An 11275-nucleotide genomic window follows, 5' to 3' on the forward strand; every position below is an offset into this window, starting at 1 on the left:
ACCTCGTGGCCCCACTTCGTCTCCTCTTCGGTCTTCTGGAAGCTTCGTGGCAAAATAGGACCCTGGGCGTTGATTTCGTCCAATTCCGAGAATATTTCGTTACTAGGATTTCTGAAACCAAAAACAGCAGAAAAACGAATCGGCACTTCGGCATCTTGTTAATAGGTTAGTTCCAGAAAATGCACGAATATGACATGAAGTGTGCATAAAACATGTAGATAACATCAATAATGTGGCATGGAACACAAGAAATTATCGATACGTCGGAGACGTATCAGCATCCCCAAGCTTAGTTCTGCTCGTCCGAGCGAGTAAAACGATAACAAAGATAATTCTACGGAGTGACATGCCATCATAACCTTGATCATACTATTTGTAAAGCATATGTAGTGAATGCAGCGATCAAAACAATGTATATGACATGAGTAAACAAGTGAATCATAAAGCAAAGACTTTTCATGAATAGTACTTCAAGACAAGCATCAATAAGTCTTGCATAAGAGTTAACTCATAAAGCAATAATTCATAGTAGAAACATTGAAGCAGCACAAAGGAAGATTAAGTTTCAGCGGTTGCTTTCAACTTGTAACATGTATATCTCATGGATATTGTCAACATAGAGTAATATAATAAGTGCAATATGCAAGTATGTAGGAATCAATGCATAGTTCATGCAAGTGTTTGCTTCTTGAGGTGGAGAGAAATAGGTGAACTGACTCAACAATGAAAGTAAAAGAATGGTCCTCCATAGAGGAAAAGCATCGATTGCTATATTTGTGCTAGAGCTTTGATTTTGAAAACATGAAACAATTTTGTCAACGGTAGTAATAAAGCATATGTATCATGTAAATTATATCTTACAAGTTGCAAGCCTCATGCATAGAATACTAATAGTGCCCGCACCTTGTCCTAATTAGCTTGGACTACCGGATCATCGCAATGCACATGTTTTAACCAAGTGTCACAAAGGGGTACCTCTATGCACTTTGTACAAAGGTCTAAGGAGAAAGCTCGCATTGGATTTCTCGCTATTGATTATTCTCAACTTAGACATCCATACTGGGACAACATAGACAACAGATAATGGACTCCTCTTTTATGCATAAGCATGTGGCAACAATTATTATTCTCATATGAGATTGAGGATATTGTCCAAAACTGAAACTTCCACCATGGATCATGGCTTTAGTTAGCAGCCCAATGTTCTTCTCTAACAATATGCATGCTTAACCATAAGGTGGTAGATCTCTCTTACTTCAGACAAGACGGACATGCATAGCAACTCACATGATATTCAACAAAGAATAGTTGATGGCGTCCCCAGTGAACATGGTTATCGCACAACAAGCAACTTAATAAGAGATAAAGTGCATAAGTACATATTCAATACCACAATAGTTTTTAAGCTATTTGTCCCATGAGCTATATATTGTAAAGGTGAAGAATGGAAATTTAAAGGTAGCACTCAAGCAATTTACTTTGGAATGGCGGAGAAATACCATGTAGTAGGTAGGTATGGTGGTGTTGATCGCCAAAACCCACCGGCGGGCAGCGGCGAGCCAACACGGTAGAGCCGGGAAGAGCCTAGAGCTGCGGCTGGCTGAGACCCCTCCGAGCGACGGCCCGCAATGCTCTTCTGGTCACACGCGGCGATGCGAAGTGCAAGGGCGTGCCACCTGACCTATACCTGGTCAGGAAGGTGATGGGGATGCCTCGCTTAGTTCCTGCATGGCATACACGTAAACATTAAATAAGAGCCTCGATCGGCTCTCAGGTTATCCTGTGAATCGGCTCAAAGAGCCGATTCACCCATGATCCGTGCGGGGTGCACGAATACTTGGTGATCCTGCTTGATCAAGATATAGCTAATGAGATCTACGACGATTTAGGGTTTTCACCGCATAATCGGATCATCCTACTCCAGGTTGGGCCTCGCGGCCACGCACGGTGCTCGTAAGCCGATCCTAAACAAGGCCACACAACCAACATGACGTTGATCATCGGAACATCCTGTTTAGGACTTGCGAACGCCACCCTACGTGCCACTGGATCCTCCCCCCCTTTGTAAGGCCTAACTAATGCAGATATTAAACTAATCCTTGCATAACAAGGAGCAATCGTAACGGATCAGATCTACTAGATGATGAACAAGCAGGGTGCCGCCCCCACGCCTGAGATAGGCGTGAGGGCGGCTAGACATGCGAGGGTTGCACTACGTAATCATGTTTATACGAAGAGCTATGCTAACCCTAACACATCTATGATAACTACGTTGCGCGCCATCAAAGACGCTTCAGTACGCGCAACGCATGAACAACGTGGGGCTTGTGCTGCCTAGATCGCAAGATGCGATCTAGGCAGCATGTCGCTTACCTGATTGAAACCCTCGAGTTGAAGGAGTTGGCGATGCGCCGAGATTGGTTTGTTTTGGGGTGAACGTTGTGTTGTTTATTCCATAAACCCTAGATACATATTTATAGTCCAGCGGACTTTCTAACGTGGGAATATCCCACCGTGTGCGATACAAACTCTAAATCTTGATCTAAGATATAACCTACTATAATTAAAGATACACGGGCAAACTAGCCCAAATTCTCCGTGCAAGGCCGCTTCAGAGATCTTCCACGTGTAGTCCTCTAAGCTCATCTCTCTTACGGCCCACCTCTGGATTTGTCCAAAATCTGGTGATAACACATGCCCCCCTGGTTTTGGAAATAATTTTTCCAAAATCATTAAGCGTTCCTCCATCGGGTCATGTCGTGGCAGAGCAGAGCTGTTGCAGTATCCGTTATCATTATGCCCTGTCTTCTCAGCTTCTCTGCAAAATTCGATAGCTCTGGCGTCATCTCCTTGGAAAGCTATGTGTGATGAAATTTCCACCAGGCTCCTCATTATTTAACTGTGCCGATCGATTAGCTTTCTTCATCCCCTTCCTCTGTTCCAGTCATCGGCACCCAAAAAACCCTCTTCTCCCTCAGCAATGTCTTCCTCTTCCTCCTCCTTCTCGAACCTCTTCCCCCCATTCTCGCCGAAGAAGAACGAGGACAAACCTTCTTCCGAAGTGAACCCCCTCCCCTCCGATGATGAGAAGAAAGAAGGAGAAGTAGCGAAGGCCAAGACCTTCCCCTCCGCCAAGCTCCCGCTGAAGAAGCGCTCCCGCATGTGGGCGGACAGCGAGGATGAAGATGACGACGAAGAAGAAGAAGAGGAGGAGGAAGATGAATCTTCCTCTTCCGCCGGGTACCCGCCGACCAAGCGCTTCCGCTCCTGGGCGGACAGCGAGGACGATGATGATGACGAGGAGGAAGAGGCTCCGGCCATGGGCTGGGGTAGCAGCGACGAGGAGCTCCCTGGGAGCAGCGCCGACGACATCGACGGCGGTGACGACGAGGACAGCGACGACTAGTAGAATAGGACTAGTAGTAGCAGTGCGCTAGGCACTAGATCCCTCTTTTGAGAGCCATCGGCTCTTTCTTGTAAAGCCGCTCCTCTGAATTAATGAAATTGTTCTTTTGATTCATCCTTCAATTGCCCCAATTTCATTCCTCCCGCCTGTCATATCAAGACCGATAGCAATGTATCGATTTTTCTTCTTTTGGACGCCCATGAAGCTGGATTCTCATGTCGATTAGCCCGTAGGTCGAGAACTCCTCAATTTCAGGCTGCGATTTGGTATCTGACCATATTTTCTTCGCAATCCCTTAGCCAATGACCACTCATCGGCTATTTTTGAGAATCCAATCCCTTTGCAGCGACAGGACAGTCCAAAATCTGTAAAAGCTGACGGCCTCCCTTCCTAATTCCTCTCCATAGCTTCAGCAATCTTCTTTCGCGACCAGAACTGCTTCCAGAGAGGATCACGACGCAGGATCAACCGATGCAACTTCAATTGGTTTCTAAAGAACCAAATCTTCATGTAGTCCGTTGCCCCCCGAGTCTTCATCAAGGCGAGGACAATCGTGGGCCAACCACATGTGTCACCATCAGCCTCCGAATCGTAACGCAGAATCAGCCGATTCCATCAAAATCGGCTCTCTGAAGAACTTCCAGGGCAAGCTGCCCCCCGAGCTTTCATCGAATTTTTTTTTATTTGGCCGATTTTTCCTTAACCGGCCCCCAATGTTCCACTGCACGCATGTCTGCACATGTTTATCTGCATATGTTCATCTGACTATATGCCCCCCGAGCCGAATCTGCCAAATGATTGCAGATATCGGCTTTCTTAATTAGTCGTGCAATCGTACTTGTACGTCGGCTTCGCAAAGATTCATGTTGACTTTCATCTGCCGACGTGGCCGCTGCCCAGTAGATCGTTGCTGACCATAAACAGAATATGTGCAGAAGATAACTTTGGCCGATTGCTGGAATCGGCCTCCACATTGCTTGCTCGATGAAGGTTTTGTAATGTCCCTCCATAAACTTTTTTGGGGCCGATCACAAGGATCAGCCTCACCCGGTTTGCTCATTGGTTTAATCTTGCTACTCAGTTAGGCTGGATAAAACCAACCCAACCTCTGACTTGATGCGCCTACTGTCGTCCACCTTGAGTGCATCGTATAATCGTGGAGCACTAAGCTCTGTCGGCAAGACAAGCACCATGTTTGTGCCAGCCGATGTTTCATCATCGGCTTTCTTTTGCTTGGGACGCCACTCCATTCTTCGTGGACGATCCTCTTCATCCAGGGCTCGCTGCACCTTTGCAGCCAGATCAGGCCGTGCCTTCCTTAGCGTATGCAAGTATAACCTTTCGGCTTCCTCCAGGCCGCGCAACCGCTGAACCCTGCGCTTTTGTGAACGGCTGAGTCCGTCAGGGCACCACCTTGGACGGTGGCACCTGTCTTCTTCTTCTTCTAGTCCTTCGTCCTCGGAATCCTCAAGATCTGCCCAACGAAGTGACTCAGCACGTTTGCTTGGTGGTGGGAGAGGTCCTAAGCGCTCAAACACAGACACGTTGGCTGCCTCCTTCTTCTCCTTGTTGCATTCTGGGCAATTGCCGATTGTGGGCAATCGGTTCATTCCTGAATCCCAGCAGTGTCTGAAGAAAGGGCAGTCCCAGTGTCTGGCGTTGTCATCTTGCTCCCTTGACGTGTCCGTGGCGCAGCGCTCGTGCTCCTCCTCATCGCGATCCTGCCGACGATGTCTTCTGGCTCCTCTAGCCAGACGATCTCCTTCATCATCATAGTTGGACCGTCGGCGTTGGTCATATTGACTCACATATTTGTTGAGGAGGTGATCAGAGAGAGGTCGTTGATATCTTATGTTCTTCACTTCTCCCTCTGTGACGTAGCGCTTGCCATCATGATGGAGCCGATCGCGTGGAGCGGCCTCCTCTGTATCCTTGCTATGAGAGCAGCTGCCCTCATCTCCATCTTTGCCAGAGTGGTTCCCAGGTCCTACCATGTTGATGCTGAACGTGGGACCTGGCTGGCAGCCTCCGGGGTAGATGACTTCTACCATGTTAACGGCGGGGAAGGGCTGGGTGTCTACCTTCATGGCGTACTGGTTGAAAATTAAACGCCCCTTCTCTATCGCCGCTTGGATGTGCTGACGCCACACCCTGCAGTCGTTGGTGGCATGGGAAAGCGAGTTGTGGAACTTGCAGTATGGCTTTCCGTTTAGCTCTTGCGCCGTAGGGAACTTGAGACCTTCAGGAATCGTCAACTGTTTCTCCTTGAGCAGGAGGTCGAAGATTTGTTCAGTCTTGGTCACGTCAAAATCGAATCCCCTAGGCGGCCCTGGTGGCTTTACCCATTTGCAGGACACAGGGGTTCCTCCCCGAGTCCATTCAGCCACTGCTACTTCCTGGTCTCCCGCAGGCACTTCACCTTCCTCTGTATCGACCATGACTACTGCACGCTTGAACTTGTCTTGGTACAGGTCTGGGTGGCGCTGTTCATATGCTGATAGTTTCTGAACCATGTGCGCCAGCGAGGGATAATCTGCTTGGGAGGCCATGTCCTTGAGCTGTGTTGCAAGGCCAGCTACTGCCAACTCGACTGCTTCCTTTTCAGTTATACGAACCGAATAACATCGGTTCCTAAGATTCCTGAAGCGCTGGATGTATTCTGTCACCGTTTCTCCGCGCTTCTGACGTAGTTGTGCTAGATCGGCAATGCTAGACTCGGAAGCTTCTGAATGGTATTGCGTATGGAACTGTTCTTCCAATTGCTTCCAAGACTGGATGGAGTTTGCTGGTAAAGAGGTATACCATCCAAAAGCCGATCCTGTGAGGGACTGTGAAAAGAGCCTCACGCGTAGCTGATCCGACACTGAAGCCGGTCCTAGTTGAGCCAAATATCGGCCGACGTGCTCGATGGAGCTGGAGCCATCTGATCCACTGAATTTGGAAAAGTCAGGGAGCCGATATTTAGGTGGCAGCGGGATCATCTCGTACTCGTCGGGGTACGGCTTGGAATAGCCGATTGCCCTCCTTTTCGGTACCATGCCGAACTGGTCTCTCAGTATGGTACTGATCTGATCCATTTGTCTTTGGCTGCAGGAGTTGCACTACGAAGATTCGCCGGGGTGGCGTACTTAGCCAGCCATGTTTGCTTTTCCAGCTACGAGCCAAGCTGCGGGAGCTGGGCTCGGGAGTTTCGTCGGGGTGGCGTACTTAGTTAGCCACGTTTGCTTCTCAAGCTCTGTTGCTGACGTTCCTCCTGTTTGCGCCGAAGTCCCTGACGTTGTGGCCTGGTTTGAGAGTGGCCAGTTGCCACAATCTGGCACATAAGTGCACGCGTATCCTTGGGGGATCTCCTTAGGCGCCTCAGCCAAGAACTGGTAGTCACTAGGGTCACCACCGATCTTGTAGATGACGAATGCCGGTGTAGCCGGCACTTCGGCTGGTGCTGCCAACGCATATGGCAGCGGTGGACGGGACTGGAGTGGCAACTCTCCTTGATGCGTCCCGAGAGCTGGTCCTGACGGCGAGTATTGGTGGCTCATGATCTCCTGGATCACGCGCAGAGCGAGACGCTCCAACACGTTGACCAAGTTTCGAGTGGCGGTGCGGCGAGTGAGCCACCAAGTAGTTGATCTCCTGCCGTAGGCCCTCGGTGCGTTCCTCCGACGGGGCAGAGAGATCTATCCCATCGAGTGCACCTTGCGGTGAGAATCCCTTCCATCTGATGCCATGGGTACGGGTTCTCTGAAAAGAGCCGATGAGGTCGGCTTCGAGGGTGGCCTTGATCTCGTCATGTTTCTTCTTGAGCTCAGCAGGCAGCTCCTCGTAGGTGACTGGCGTGCCGTCCGTCGCCATCTCAGATGTAGATGGCGATGTGGTTGATGTAGATGATTGTCCCACCGAGCGTGCCAGAATGTGTTGATCGCCAAAACCCACCGGCGGGCAGCGGCGAGCCAACACGGTAGAGCCGGGAAGAGCCTAGAGCTGCGGCTGGCTGAGACCCCTCCGAGCGACGGCCCGCAATGCTCTTCTGGTCACACGCGGCGATGCGAAGTGCAAGGGCGTGCCACCTGACCTATACCTGGTTAGGAAGGTGATGGGGATGCCTCGCTTAGTTCCTGCATGGCATACACGTAAACATTAAATAAGAGCCTCGATCGGCTCTCAGGTTATCCTGTGAATCGGCTCAAAGAGCCGATTCACCCATGATCCGTGCGGGGTGCACGAATACTTGGTGATCCTGCTTGATCAAGATATAGCTAATGAGATCTACGACGATTTAGGGTTTTCACCGCATAATCGGATCATCCTACTCCAGGTTGGGCCTCGCGGCCACGCACGGTGCTCGTAAGCCGATCCTAAACAAGGCCACACAACCAACATGACGTTGATCATCGGAACATCCTGTTTAGGACTTGCGAACGCCACCCTACGTGCCACTGGATCCTCCCCCCCTTTGTAAGGCCTAACTAATGCAGATATTAAACTAATCCTTGCATAACAAGGAGCAATCGTAACGGATCAGATCTACTAGATGATGAACAAGCAGGGTGCCGCCCCCACGCCTGAGATAGGCGTGAGGGCGGCTAGACATGCGAGGGTTGCACTACGTAATCATGTTTATACGAAGAGCTATGCTAACCCTAACACATCTATGATAACTACGTTGCGCGCCATCAAAGACGCTTCAGTACGCGCAACGCATGAACAACGTGGGGCTTGTGCTGCCTAGATCGCAAGATGCGATCTAGGCAGCATGTCGCTTACCTGATTGAAACCCTCGAGTTGAAGGAGTTGGCGATGCGCCGAGATTGGTTTGTTTTGGGGTGAACGTTGTGTTGTTTATTCCATAAACCCTAGATACATATTTATAGTCCAGCGGACTTTCTAACGTGGGAATATCCCACCGTGTGCGATACAAACTCTAAATCTTGATCTAAGATATAACCTACTATAATTAAAGATACACGGGCAAACTAGCCCAAATTCTCCGTGCAAGGCCGCTTCAGAGATCTTCCACGTGTAGTCCTCTAAGCTCATCTCTCTTACGGCCCACCTCTGGATTTGTCCAAAATCTGGTGATAACAGGTGGACACAAATGGCATAGTGGTTGGCTCAAGGATTTTGGATGCATGAGAAGTATTCCCTCTCGATACAAGGTTTAGGCTAGCAAGGTTATTTGAAACAAACACAAGGATGAACGGCGCAGCAAAACTCTCATAAAAGACACATTGTTAACATTATAAGACTCTACACCGTCTTCCTTGTTGTTCAAACTCAATACTAGAAATTATCTAGACCTTAGAGAGACCAAATATGCAAACCAAATTTTAGCATGCTCTATGTATTTCTTCATTAATGGGTGCAAAGTATATGATGCAAGAGCTTAAACATGAGCACAACAATTGCCAAGTATCACATTATCCAAGACATTTATAGCAATTACTACATGTATCATTTTCCAATTCCAACCATATAACAATTTAACGAAGAAGAAACTTCGCCATGAATACTATGAGTAAAGCCTAAGGACATACTTGTCCATATGCTACAGCGGAGCGTGTCTCTCTCCCATACAGTGAATGCTAGGATCCATTTTATTCAAACAAAACAAAAAAAAACAAAAACAAACCGACGCTCCAAGAAAAGCACATAAGATGTGATGGAATAAAAATATAGTTTCAGGGGAGGAACCTGATAATGTTGTCGATGAAGAAGGGGATGCCTTGGGCATCCCCAAGCTTAGACGCTTGAGTCTTCTTAGAATATGCAGGGGTGAACCACCGGGGCATCCCCAAGCTTAGAGCTTTCACTCTCCTTGATCATGTTGCATCATACTCCTCTCTTGATCCTTGAAAACTTCCTCCACACCAAACTTAGAACAACTCATTAGAGGGTTAGTGGACAATAAAAATTAACATGTTCAGAGGTGACATAATCATTCTTAACACTTCTGGACATTGCATAAAGCTACTGGACATTAATGGATCAAAGAAATTCATCCAACATAGCAAAAGAGGCAATGCGAAATAAAAGGCAGAATCTGTCAAAACAGAACAGTTCGTATTGACGAATTTTATCAAGGCAACAGACTTGCTCAAATGAAAATGCTCAAATTGAATGAGAGTTGCGTACATATCTGAGGATCACTCACGTAAATTGGCATAATTTTCTGAGTTACCTACAGAGAAAACAGCCCAGATTCATGACAGCAAAGAAATCTGTTTCTGTGCAGTAATCCAAATCTAGTATGAATTTTTCTATCAACGACTTTACTTGGCACAATAAAACACTAAACTAAGATAAGGAGAGGTTGCTACAGTAGTAAACAACTTCCAAGACACAAAATAAAAACAAAGTACTGTAGTAAAAACCATGGGTTGTCTCCCATAAGCGCTTTTCTTTAACGCCTTTCAGCTAGGCGCAGAAAGTGTGTATCAAGTATTATCAAGAGACGAAGTGTCAACATCATAATTTGTTCTAATAATAGAATCAAAAGGTAACTTCATTCTCTTTCTAGGGAAGTGTTCCATACCTTTCTTGAGAGGAAATTGATATTTTATATTACCTTCCTTCATATCAATGATAGCACCAACAGTTCGAAGAAAAGGTCTTCCCAATATGATGGGACAAGATGCATTGCATTCAATATCCAAGACAACAAAATCAACGGGGACAAGGTTATTGTTAACGGTAATGTGAACATTATCAACTTTCCCCAAAGGTTTCTTTGTAGAATGATCAGCAAGATTAACATCCAAATAACAATTTTTCAGCGGTGGCAAGTCAAGCATATTATAAATTTTCTTAGGGATAACGGAAATACTTGCACCAAGATCACATAAGGCATTACAATCAAAATCATTAACCTTCATCTTAATGATGGGCTCCCAACCATCCTCTAGCTTTCTAGGAATAGAGGCTTCGCGCTCTAGTTTCTCTTCTCTAGCTTTTATGAGAGCATTTGTAATATGTTTTGTGAAAGCCAAATTTATAGCACTAGCATTAGGACTTTTAGCAAGTTTTTGCAAGAACTTTATAACTTCAGAGATGTGGCAATCATCAAAATTCAAACCATTATAATCTAAAGCAATGGGATCATCATCCCCAATGTTGGAAAAAATTTCAGCAGTTTTATCACAGGCAGTTTCAGCAGTTTTAGCAGTTTCAGGCAATTTCTCGCGCTTTGCATTAGAAGTGGAAACATTGCTAACACCAATTCTTTTATTATTAATAGTAGGAGGTGTAGCAACATGTGTAGCATTAGCATTACTAGTCGTGGTAATAGTCCAACCTTTAGCTACATTCTTCTCTTTAGCTAGTTTTTCATTTTCTTCTCTATCCCACCTAGCACGCAATTCAGCCATTAATCTTATATTCTCATTAATTCTTACTTGGATGGCATTTGCTGTAGTAACAATTTTATTTTCAATATCCCTACTAGGCATAACTTTCGATTTCAAAAGATCAACATCAGCAGCAAGACTATCGACTTTAGAAGCAAGTATATCAATTTTCCCAAGCTTTTCTTCAACAGATTTGTTAAAAGCAGTTTGTGTACTAATAAATTCTTTAAGCATGGCTTCAAGTCCAGGGGGTGTGTTCCTATTATTATTGTAAGAATCCCCATAAGAATTACCATAGCCGTTGCCATTATTATAAGGATATGGCCTATAGTTATTACTAGAATTGTTCCGATAAGCATTGTTGTTGAAATTATTATTTTTAATGAAGTTTACATCAACATGTTCTTCTTGGGCAACCAATGAAGCTAACGGAACATTATTAGGATCAACATTTGTCCTATCATTCACAAGCATAGACATAATAGCATCAATCTTATCACTCAAGGAAGAGGTTTCTTCGACAGAA

This window comes from Lolium perenne, chromosome 2 (genome assembly GCF_019359855.2).
Source record: "Lolium perenne isolate Kyuss_39 chromosome 2, Kyuss_2.0, whole genome shotgun sequence".
NCBI classification, from domain to species: Eukaryota; Viridiplantae; Streptophyta; class Magnoliopsida; order Poales; family Poaceae; genus Lolium; species Lolium perenne.